Source organism: Odocoileus virginianus, chromosome 30 (assembly GCF_023699985.2).
Source record: "Odocoileus virginianus isolate 20LAN1187 ecotype Illinois chromosome 30, Ovbor_1.2, whole genome shotgun sequence".
Taxonomy (NCBI): Eukaryota; Metazoa; Chordata; class Mammalia; order Artiodactyla; family Cervidae; genus Odocoileus; species Odocoileus virginianus.
The window spans coordinates 38,482,028-38,493,705 of NC_069703.1; the positions used below are offsets into that span (position 1 = coordinate 38,482,028).

An 11,678-nucleotide genomic window follows, 5' to 3' on the forward strand; every position below is an offset into this window, starting at 1 on the left:
CAAGACAGTCATGTCTGAACACAGACAAAACGTGAACATTATCCAAACTACAAAAAGGAATAATTACCTTAAATGTCAATGGACTGAATGCTCCAATCAAAAGACAGAGTGGCAGACAGGATGAAAAAACAAGAGCCTAGGAATATGCTACCTACAGGAGACCCACCTTAGGGCAAAGGACCCACACAGATTGAAAGTGAGGGGATGGAAAAGGATATTTCATGGAAACAAATGAAAGCTGGAGTTGCAATACTCGAGTCAGACAAAATAGACTTTAAAGCAAAGGCTATTAAGGAAAGATAAGGAAGGACAGTGTATAATGGTAAAAGGAACAATACAAGAAAAGGATTTTACACTCATCAACATATAGGCACCTAATACGGAAGCACCCAAATATCTAAAACAAATACTAAGACCTAAAGGTTGAAACTGATGGGAAAACAATGATGGTAAGAGACTTTAACACCTCACATCAGTGGACAGATCTTCTAGACAGAAAATCAGTAAGGCAACAGAGATCCTAAATGATAGAATAGAATGGTTAGATTTAATTGGTATTTTCAGGACAAGGCATCCGAACCGCAAAAAGGACCAGCCATCCCTGTAGTGGGTTGACTAGTCGTGACCCCAAAAGGTACATCCACTTGTAACTTCAGAATGTGACCTTATTTAGAATAAGATATATCTAATTCTAAATATATATAATTCTATATATATATATAATTCTAAATATATCTTATTCTAAATAATAAGATATAATTACGGTAAGCATCTTGAAATGCAATCATCTTAGATAAGAGTGGGCCCTAGGTCCAATGATAATTGTCCTTGTAAGAGACAGGGAAAGACATCAAGACACAGAGGGGAAATTTTTGAAGAAGCGGGCAGAGACTGGAATGTTGCATCTAGAAGCCCAGGAACACCAAGGGCTGCCATCAGCCACCAAAAGTGAGGAGTGAGGCATGAAATAGCCTCCAGAAGGAACCAACCCTGCCAACATCTTGATTGCAAACTTCTGGCCTCTGGAACCGTGAGAGTAAATTTCTGTTAAGCCACCAAGTTTGTGGTAATCTGGTATGGCCATCCCCCTATGGTTCATAAGGAAAACTTGTGTCATGCTAATGATAGCAGTAACCTGGATCTGGTCTTCCCTCCTCATTAAGGTTCATTAAGATCCCCAGTCATAGAATTGCCCCCTCTTGACATCATCCAATCCAGAGGAAAGTCCTGCTTCCTGAAGCCCTCCTAAATCATCTAACCCGAGTCCAAATCCTAGAGTAAGTCCTTTCTAACACTCTCTGAGTGGCCCCACGGTCCTCATGGGCCCCACGGAGGGTGCTGTCCCTTACTACGAGTCAGACAGTGATAACTATCCCTGTCTTCCTGCTGGTCTTTGGCTGGAGGTTGTTGACAATGTCTTCACCCAAAGGTTACCATCTCCAGTGAAGACTGCAGTCGCCCCACCTCTCTTCTACCTCCCGCTTCCCTTGCTCCATTTTCTTTGCGGCACCCATTGCCTTCACCCACACTGGATCAATTGCTTATTCACTTTGTATTGTTTATGGCCTGTCTCACCCATCCCCAACCCCATTTGAATGTGATCTCCACTAGGGGCATGGATGGTTGTCGGGATTGTTTCCGGATGTATTCAAAATGGCTGGGACAGGGATTAGCTCATCTAAACAAGCAGTAAATATTTGTTGAATGAAAGAACCATTGCTAGGACAGGCACTCCTAACCAACTTGGCCATCAGGAAGGCTTCCCTGGAAATGGGGTGTGAAGGCTGGGATCTGATGGGGGAATAAAGGTGATCTTGCATGAAAGTGGGGAGGAGCTTTCCCAGCAGGTGCAAAAGGCCTGGGGAAGTGAGGGGGTATTTCAGGACTGATGGAGTGCAAGCGCTTCAAAGGCTGAAGGGGGAGTTCTAGAAGGGGAGGGCAAGAGATGAGGTTGCAAAGTTGTCAGGGGCCAGAAGAGCTGGATCATTGGGAGCTCAGACTTCACCCTGAGGGTCACAGGGAGCAGGGCCTCCGCTTGGTGAGGCACGTGGGCTCTGGAGCGCGGCCTCAGTAGTTGTGGTGCACGAGCTTAGCTGCTCCGCAGCACGTGGAATCTTCCTGAACCAGGGATCAACCCATGTCCCCTGAACTGGCAGGTGTATTCTTAATCTGGACTACCAGAGAAGTCCAGAAGGCAGCATTTAAAGGGCAGATGGCAGGACGGTGCTGACAAAGAGGTGAGGCTGGAGGTGGGAAGACCAGTGTGACAAGACTGAAGGAAGGTGAGATAACACCACCTGGGTCGAAGTGGCAGCTGCAGAGAGGGGGTGGAGTCCTGGGAGAAGGAAGACCCTTGGCCTGGGCATCCGGCCGTTCAGAGGTGCCATTCACTGTGGAGGGGGGCATGGAGGAACGGGTTTCGGGAAGGGGCTGAGTGTGACCGCCTTCAGGGGAACATCAGGGGAGAAGTCAGGTGGGCTGTTGTATACCTGGAGCTCAAGGTCGGACTGGAGACTCCAGCTTGGAAGACGGCCGCAGTGGGACTGAAGCCTTGGTGGAGATTTCTGAAGACTTCTGCCTGAGGAGCCGCAGCCCCGGGGGCTCAGGGCAGGCAGGCTGTCAGGAAAGGTGGACGCAGACCCACACCCCCACCCCTTTTCCACTCTCTCTGGGGGTCTCTAGGTCTCACTTTGCTCCCTGGAGCCCCCTGGCCCCCATGCCTGGAATCACTTGCTAGGACAGAAGAATCTCTCCTAATAATTCACCGTCCCTGGCTTGTTTAGGAGGGAATGGGAGAGGCTCTGTGTGGGACACAGCACACATGGCCACCGCCGAAGCAGTAGCTGCTCTGGAACCAAAGCTCCTCCTGGGGGCGGAGATGGCAGCCCGGACCGCCCTGGGACTCAAGCCCTCATTATTCTGGGAAAGTTCAGAAGTGGGGCCACGTCAGGGGTCAAGCAGAGGCAGTCTGGGCGCAACGGCACCGTCAGCAGCTCCCAGACAGCAGGGCTGGGAGGCAAGTCTGGCACAGGCTGGCACACTCCCTTCCCACCCCAACGGCCCCAGCCCCCTGCCCCCGAGACTCTGACTAGAGCTGAAGGCAGACTTGTTCAGATGGAAAGGCTTAACCCAGGCTCCCTAGGCTCCATCCCACTTCCTTCTGCCTCCCCCTGCCATCTGCCCACCAGCGGGGCAGGTCTTCCCTCCTACCTCCTGGAGCACCAGCATCTGCAGCCCTGAGTGGCCCTCCCTGCCTACCAAGCCATGTTCCACACCTCCTCTGGGGTCTTCTCAAAATACAGTTCACAGCACATCACTCCTCATTCTGATGTCCCTCAAGCAGGGACTTGTCCCCAAAGCTTTTGGATCAGAGACCAAACTCTCCTGGGGCCTCCCAGGCTCCCACTTGACACATTTTTATAGTCAGTTCCTCAGTGTGCATCTTCCCTCGTGCCCTCCCACTTCGTTTCCCACTCACCCTTGGCTTGCATCACTTCCTCTGAATGACCTTCTTTGGTCCCCAGGTTGCTGGAGGAAGGTCAGCTTGAATAAACTTCATTATCTGGGTTTTTTCCACCAGGGTTTCTGGAAGGCAGAGTCTGGGTCTGTGGTATTGACCACAGTTTCCCAGCAAACCCACAGTTGGCCAGCCAATAGGGATGGCATTGAACGAAAATGTATCATGAAGTGCTTCCACCTTCTCCCCTCCCCAGATCCTTGGGTCCTTCCCCACTAGATCGGGTCAGCAGGCGGTGTTACCCTACATGCCAGCAACAAGCGGCAGCCAAGTCCAGAGACTGCCACCCCTCCAGTGCCACCCGGAGGGTCTCAGCCCTGAACTCTGTGACCTGGCAGGGTATTGGGAGGAGACACCAGCAACTGAAGTCACGTTTCATCAAAGTTCCCAGTCCGTTAGAGGAAGTGAGGGTAATGAGATAGACCGAGAGTTTCTGTGGGAGAGCTCCAGAGGGCCCCTGAGAAAGGAAACTTGCCTGGGGCTTCCTGCCTGGAAGAGCGAACAGCAGAGGAGCTGCTGGATCCTGGGAACCTGGTTGCATCCCTTCCTAGCAGCAGACCTCAGGCACACTGCTTACCTTTCCCCTGCAAAATAGAAAGCACCAGATAACGCTGTCTTGGGAATGGTAAGCTGAGCGAAGTCATGCACCAAGAGCCTTTGGCACGGCGCCTGGTGCATGGGAAGCCAAGTTCTCCTTCCCAGGCCTTCCCATCACCTTCCTGCGCATGAAAATTCATGTGTGTGCCGCATCCAGGCCGAGGATGGCTGAGCCAGACCCAGCAGAGGGGACAGAGGACATCAGGGCAGATGTGTTGACTAGGGGATATGGGACAGCGCCCCAGGGCTGAGGAAGATCTGAAAATCCTAACAGAAGGAAGCGGGGGGACCTGTGGCCTCCTTCAACACCCTGTCATCGCAGCTGGGGAAACTGAGGCTGAGAGGTGGTAGGAGTTGCTGTCGGAGTGTTACCTGGAGCCAAGGTTGGTACTGCAGTTCTCCTGAACCTGCCTCACTGAATGTAGGCTTTGAGGGCACATGCTTTAGACGCAGACAATTATTTGGCTCGAGATCACAAGAAAGGACTTTCCTGGTGGTCCAGTGGCTAAGTATCCATCTGCTAATGCAGGAGACATGGGTTTGATCCCTAGTCCACGAAGATTCCACATGCTGCGGAGCAACTAAGCCCATGCATCCACGGCCACTGAAGCCCATGTACCTTAGAGCCTGTGCTTGCCATGAAAAGACACCGCAAAGAGAAGCCCGCACACCACAACGAAGAGTAGCTCCAGCTCACCGGCACTAGAGAAAACCCACACGCAGCAACAAAGACCCAGCACGGCCCAAAATAAACAGATAAATAAGGCAAAGGTCACAAGAAAGGTTGTGACAAGCCAGGGACTCAGGGCTGCCAACTCCCTGGGACCCTTTTTTCTACCCCAGTGAGGTCAGGGAGTGAGGGTAGATCCCACATTCCCGCATCTTCCCATCATCCGCTCAACAAACACCAGGTTCTGTGAAAACAGGAGAGATATAGACACAGCCAGCTCTCAGGGAGCATATAGCCAACTAGGGAAGAGATGCTAAGAAAAGAAATCACAAGTAAATATTACAGTGTGACTGTAAAGAGGGCTGTGGAGAAGGATTTCATGGATGTGTGCAGGAGTGTAGCTAGGGAGGATGCACCCTCTGTGGGATCAGGAAGGTCTTTTGAGGATGTGATTCTTAAGTTGAAACTCAGGATGAAAAAGGTCATTGTGTGGCTCCCGCTCTCACAGCCATTGCAGTACATTGAGCTCCATAGAGACAGCGCCGGGGCAAGTGAGAGCCAGACGGGCACTGGGCGACTCTGTGCTTCGCGGAGGAAAAATAATTAAACATGGGCAAAGGAGATCCTAAGAAGCTGAGAGGCAAAATGTCATCATATGCATTCTTTGTGCAAACTTGCCGGGAGAAGCACAAGAAGAAGCACCCGGATGCTTCAGTCAGCTTCTCAGAGTTTTCTAAGAAGTGCTCAGAGAGGTGGAAGAGCAGGTCTGCTAAAGAGAAAGGCAAATTTGAAGACATGGCAAAGGCGGACAAAGTCCGTTATGAAGGAGAAATGAAAACTTATATCCCTCCTAAAGGGGAAACAAAAAAGAAGTTTAAGGATCCCAATGCACCCAAGAGGCCTCCTTTGGCCTTTTTCTTGTTTTTTTTCTGAGTATCGTCCAAAATCAAAGGCGAACATCCTGGCCTGTCCATTGGTGATGTTGCAAAGAAACTGGGAGAGATGTGGAATAACACTGCTGTGGATGACAAGCAGCCTTACGAGAAGAAGGCTGCTAAGCTGAAGGAAAAGTATGAAAAGGATATTGCTGCGTACCGAGCTAAAGGGAAGCCTGATGCAGCAAAAAAGGGAGTTGTCAAGGCCGAAAAAAGCAAGAAAAAGAAGGAAGAGGAGGAAGATGAGGAAGATGAAGAGGAGGAGGAGGAAGAAGATGATGATGATGAATAAGTTGGTTCTAGCGCAGTTTTTTTTTCTTGTCTATAAAGCATTTAACCCCCCTGTACACAACTCACTCCTTTTAAAGAAAAAGAATTGAAATGTAAGGCTGCGTAAGATTTGTTTTTAAACTGTAGAGTGAAAAAAATAAAAAAAAATAAAATAAACTGTAGAGTGTCTTTTTTTGTATAGTTAACACACTACCGAATGTGTCTTCAGATAGCCCTGTCCTGGTGGTATTTTCAATAGCCACTAACCTTGCCTGGTACAGTATGGGGGTTTTAAATTGGCATGGAAATTTTTTTTTTTTTTTTTGGCATGGAAATTTAGAGCAGGTTCTTGTTGGTGCACAGCACAAATTAGTTATATATGGGGACGGTAGTTTTTTCATCTTCAGTTGTCTCTGATACAGCTTATACGAATAATTGTTGTTCTGTTAACTGAATACCACTCTGTAATTGCAAAAGAAAAAGAAAAAAAGTTGCAGCTGTTTTGTTGACATTCTGAATGCTTCTAAGTAAATACATTTTTTTTTATTTAAAAAAAAGAAAAAGGTCATTGTGAGATAATAATTATATATCGATATTGATATCCACCCCTGGCTCCTGGCACAGAGTTCCTATAAGCTTGTAATTTCCTGACTGATGTGAACACTAGGAGCATCTTTCATTTTACTGTAGTCACTTGTTGGGAGTGGGGGGCTGGGATCCTGGCTGGGGGCTGGTCACCAGGAAGACTAGCCGTGATTGTAAGCTTGGAATTTTCACACACACACATACACACCCCATGCCAACTTCTCCAGGGAGAGGGCTGGAAATGGAGGTTAGTAGTTGGTTATGTCCACATAAAGATCCCCAGAGCATGGGTTCTGGGCAGCTTCTAGATGAGCCAACACATCCACACTGTGGGAGGGTGGCTCAGCCCAGTGCCACGGGGCAGAGGCTCCGGTGCTAGAGACCTTTCCAGATCGCGCGCTATGTGTCTCTTCATCCGGTTGTTCATCTGCATCCTTTGTCGTAACCTTTAATAACCTACTAAAGGTAAGTAAGTGCTTCCCTGAGTTCTGTGAGTCACTCTAACAAATGGATCGAACCCTAGGAGGGGGTCATTGAAACTGTTGAGGTGTAGACGGCTGGTCAGACTAGCCTCTGAAGTGTGTGGAGATGGGCAGTCTTATGGGACTGAGCCCTTAACCTGTAGAGTCTGATTATATCTCTGGGGTGATAGTGTCACAATGCAGTTGAATTCTAGGGCACAATTCTAGTTGGGATCACAGAGAATTACTTGGCATGGGGGAAATTCCCTAGGAAGATAGGGCTTTTCCCGACACGGTTATCCAGGCAAGAGCGTGGAGTGTATTCCAGGCAGAGGGAGTGGTATATGCAAAGTCCTGTGGTGGGAGGAAGTGCTCCAAGTTTGTCTTTTCAAGTTAGTGGGTTGAAGACATCTTCTTCCCCTTTTCTTCTTGAAAATCCCCCTGCCCCCCAACACACACACACACACCCACACACACTAAGGAGAACAAGAAATAAGAACTCCATCTTCTAAGAAGATATTTCTGACCTCAAACTAAAATATTGTAGAAAACAACCAAATACTCTAGATTCCAGTATGGTTAAATAATAGTTATTAAACAATTTTTTTTTTCTCTAGCTTTAGAATTCAGCCTCCTCAGCCTTGCTCTTTCTCACTGCATTAACTAACAAAATTCCAGTGCCTGGCTCTAAGAATGAAAATCTCAACTTCTATAAAAACAAGCCTCAGAAAGATGGGGAGGACCTGTCTTTTCTCCCCTGAAGTACCTGTAGAAACAGAAATACTTACTATACTCCATCATAAAAATGAATTTAAGGATCAGACATGATAAAGGTGAAAGCAAGAAATTTCATGAGCATGTCCAAATTGTTTTCCTGTCCAATGTCTTAGAAAGATTGAAGGCAAGAGGAGAAAGGAAGGACAGAGGATGAGATGGTTGGATGGCATCACCGACCTGATGGACGTGAGTTTGAGCAAACTTGGGGAGTTGGTGATGGACAGGGAGGCCTGGCGTGCTGCGGTCCGTGGGGTTGCAAAGAGTCAGACACGACTGAGCGACTGAACTGAGCTGGAGAGACTGTGGGGCTATGCATGAGAAGTGTGTTAGCTCTGTTCATGCACATCAGTCCTGGGAAGAGCTCTTTGCAGTCTTAAAAGACAGCCAGGCTTCAGATTGTTCAACATTCTGTGCAAGTAGCTTTTAAATTTCCGACTTAAGACTGGGATGGCAGCTGGCTACTTTAACTGATCATTTGAGCCAGGATAATCACTGAAAGGCACCTGGATGCTATGGTCCTCCCCCAGGTCCTTGGCCTGCCTTTTGTCTGTGGAAAAATTAGTCAAAGAATAACTTAGTCAAAGAATAACTCCCAGCGGTGCTGCGGGGAGGGCAAGAGCCACAGCTGGAGCCCGAGCCCGTGGAGGGAGTTGAGGCCCCAGCTCGGAGATCCACTGCCTGCACCTCCGTGCCGCCCTCAGCCTGCAGCGCAGCCCTCCGCCCGCAGGATGGATGGCGCCTCTGAGGGCTTGGGCTCCGGGGACAGCGCCCTGACCACTGAGGCTCTTTTCGTAGCTCTGGGTGCAGGAGTGATGGGGCTCAGTCACCACTGAGCGTGACTGCTGCTCACCCAGGTGGGTCATGAGATGAGGCCCCCCCTCCACCCCCGCACTGGGACCAAAGTGCTGGGGAGGAAGGTCCTCTACCTCGCACGCCAAGCACGATGCGAGTGGACGGACAGACAGGGCTGCTCCAAGCCTGAGCCCCCAGGCTGGCGTCCAATGCCCTCTCCACGGTGACCCAGGGCAGCAGGAAGAAGGTACCAGATGAGATCCAGCAGGTTTCCAACAAGGATGACATGAAGACGTCTCTGATGAAGGTGGTGAAGGAGACCTCCTACGTGATGATGATGCCATGGGTGGTCGCGCATGCTGGCCCTCCCCCGGCAAGTCATCTCAGCACGCAGCACGGTCCAGTTTGTGGGATGGGAAGCCAAGTCCAGAGGTGTGTTGACCTCCATTGGGAAGATTTTCAAAGAAGAGGGCCTGCTGGGATTCTTTATGGGCTTAACCCCCCACCTCCTGGGAGATTTTCTTGTGGGGCTGTAACCTGCTGGCCCACTTCATCAATGCCTGCCTGGTAGATGACAGCGTGAGTGATGCCCCAGGATGGGGAACGACCAGAATCTAGGTTCCCAGTTTAGTCAGGCGCTGGTCATCCGGGCCGACACCAAATTTGTGATGGGGATTGAGATGAGCCTGCTCACCTCCTCCTTCCTGCTGGTCAGTGATTTCTTGGCTGTGAATGACTGTGGGCTGCAGGCCGGGCTCCCTCCTTAGTCTCCAGTGTTCAAATCTTGGATCCACTGCTGGAAGAACCTGAGTGTGCAGGGCCAGCTCTTCCGAGGCTCCAGACCGCTTTTCCACCGGGTGTCATCAGGAGCGTGGTTTGCCCTGGAGTAAGTCGAATCACCTGAAAAAACAAACCACGCTGTCTCAGCCTGGCCACCGCGAGTGAAGCCTGATCATCTCGGGGCTCCTGTCAGACAACCACCCCAGCATCACCTCCAGGTGCTCTAGCACGGCTGGACATCAGTTTACATATTTCCCATACATCTGTCCAGAAGCAGGGACTGGGTGGGGGTGAGGCTGCGTCCGGTGGACTGGGCACTCTTAGACCCGGGGAAGGTGGGGTGGAGCTGGGGAACGGGGTCTCAATCCCCTTACTCTGCAGATTTCCTGAGTCTGCCTCGTGCAGGGAGCCAGAGATGGGCTTGTGGAGGCCCACGTTGCATGGGCAGAGGCTCATGAGTTCAGGTCCCACCCCCCACTCACACCCTTCAAGTTACCCCCTGCTGGCATCACGCAGCTCAGCTGGGAGTTTCGCACTCTTGCTTTGTAAATAGGTTGTGATCCCCTTTCACCAGGCCACCGTCACGTCCAGGCCTTGGCTAGGAGGTTATCTTTGTTTTTCTCAACACTACTTGTCTGAGAAGACAGCACCTTCTAAATGGGAAATCGTGTGACTGCTCAGAAGGTATTCCCCCCCTCGCCCCTACCCCACCCTGGTCAAGTCAAAGGCTCCTCAGTTTAAAAAAAGAGGCTCCTCAGTTTAATGGTGATGCCTCGCGTGCGGGATATGGTTGTCTGTGCAATCATGAACACTCAGATGTTAGACCGATCAATGTCTCTAGTTGTATCCAGTTTAAAGTACCTAATAAGATCTGACCCTTTCTCCTGCAAATAAATGCATTGGTGGTGATTTGGGGAAAAAAAAGAAAAAATTTAATCAGAGAAATGAGAACATGTGAAAAACAAAGGAGACCAAATAGTAATAATGCTGTCATTAAGCACAGTCAAGAATCTTCAGTTCCTTCTCAGTGGCTATACATTATATTCTGAGTCATATCCTGTGAGCTGTCTTATAGATACTGAAACCCCAGGTGGAGAAGTTAATTACATGATGACCAGAATATACCCACTTTACCCACCACATGAGTGGCCACAGTTCCGAGAATGGCCTCAAAGAAAGGGAAACAAACTCACCCAGGAACTGAAGATTAACTGTCCCTAAAACAATCAAGATGATACTGGTCAGACCACTGTTGACCAATATGAAGATGACTGTCACAGCTGACTGTGCTGTTTCTGCACGTAGCCCCTTCCTTCTGTCTATAAAGCACTCTTGCCTGGAAAATCCCATGGACGGAGGAGCCTGGTCGGCTACAGTCCATGGGGTTGCAAAGAGTCGGGCATGACTGAGCGACTTCACTCACACTTCTGTCTATAAACCTCTTGCCACTGGCTGCCTGTGGTGGGGAGTTGGCCTTTGAACAGACATCTGCCCCTCACCCCCACCTCTAGTGCCAGCATCTGAGATAAAGCAAACTTCCCTTTCCGCCAACTTGGCTTATTTGTTGGCTTTTGAGCAGCGAGCAGCCAGATCCTGCACTCTTTCGGTAACATTATAATGATCATGTTATAATTGTATGACTGTTAGCATAACTGACACCATCTTGGGCCCATTCAGCTTCTCTTGTCCTTCCTTCCACTGACCCTAGCTAGGAATGTACTGTGTGGTGTGTCACATCTCTGTCATCATGGGCTGTGTAGTAATAGATACTGTTTATTACTTGTTAGGTCCATGTGGTTCTATGCTCTGTTAGCCTCCAAACAGTGATGAAAACCTTTGCTGACTATTCCCAGTACCCATGAGACTAGTTACCTACTTATAAATCTTGACTTGGGTTTGTAAATGGGTAACTTTTATAAAAAGTTCCTGTTTTCAAGCATCTACCCCACACCCTAGGTTAACCATAAAGCTGTCCCCAGTGGGCCCTCAGCAGTGAATACTGCAGCTGCAAATGTTTCTATTTCATTGTCTGTCCCATCCCACCCTGTGAGGAAGAGACCCTAGAATAAACGGATCCACCAATTATATGGAGCGGCCTGCCTCGTTTTTTTGATCTCAGGATAACTGATTCTCAGGGACTTCCCTGGGGGTTCAGTGGTCAGGACTCAACACTTTCAATACCATAGCCCTGGGTTTGACTCCTGGTCGGGGAGCTAAGATTCAGTAAGCCTTGAGGCACGGCAAAAAAAAAAAGAGATACTTCTCAGTTTGGTTTTTGTTACCTCCTGTAGCCA

The 11,678-nt window shown here is 49.3% G+C and overlaps 2 pseudogenes; both read left to right on the forward strand.

The window, feature by feature from the left end:
* The first annotated feature begins 4,010 nt into the window (after positions 1-4,010).
* On the forward strand, positions 4,011-6,121 carry LOC139032243 (high mobility group protein B1 pseudogene; annotated as a pseudogene).
* Positions 6,122-6,815: 694 nt separating this feature from the next.
* Positions 6,816-9,494, forward strand: LOC110147643 (mitochondrial carrier homolog 1 pseudogene; annotated as a pseudogene).
* Positions 9,495-11,678: the final 2,184 nt, after the last annotated feature.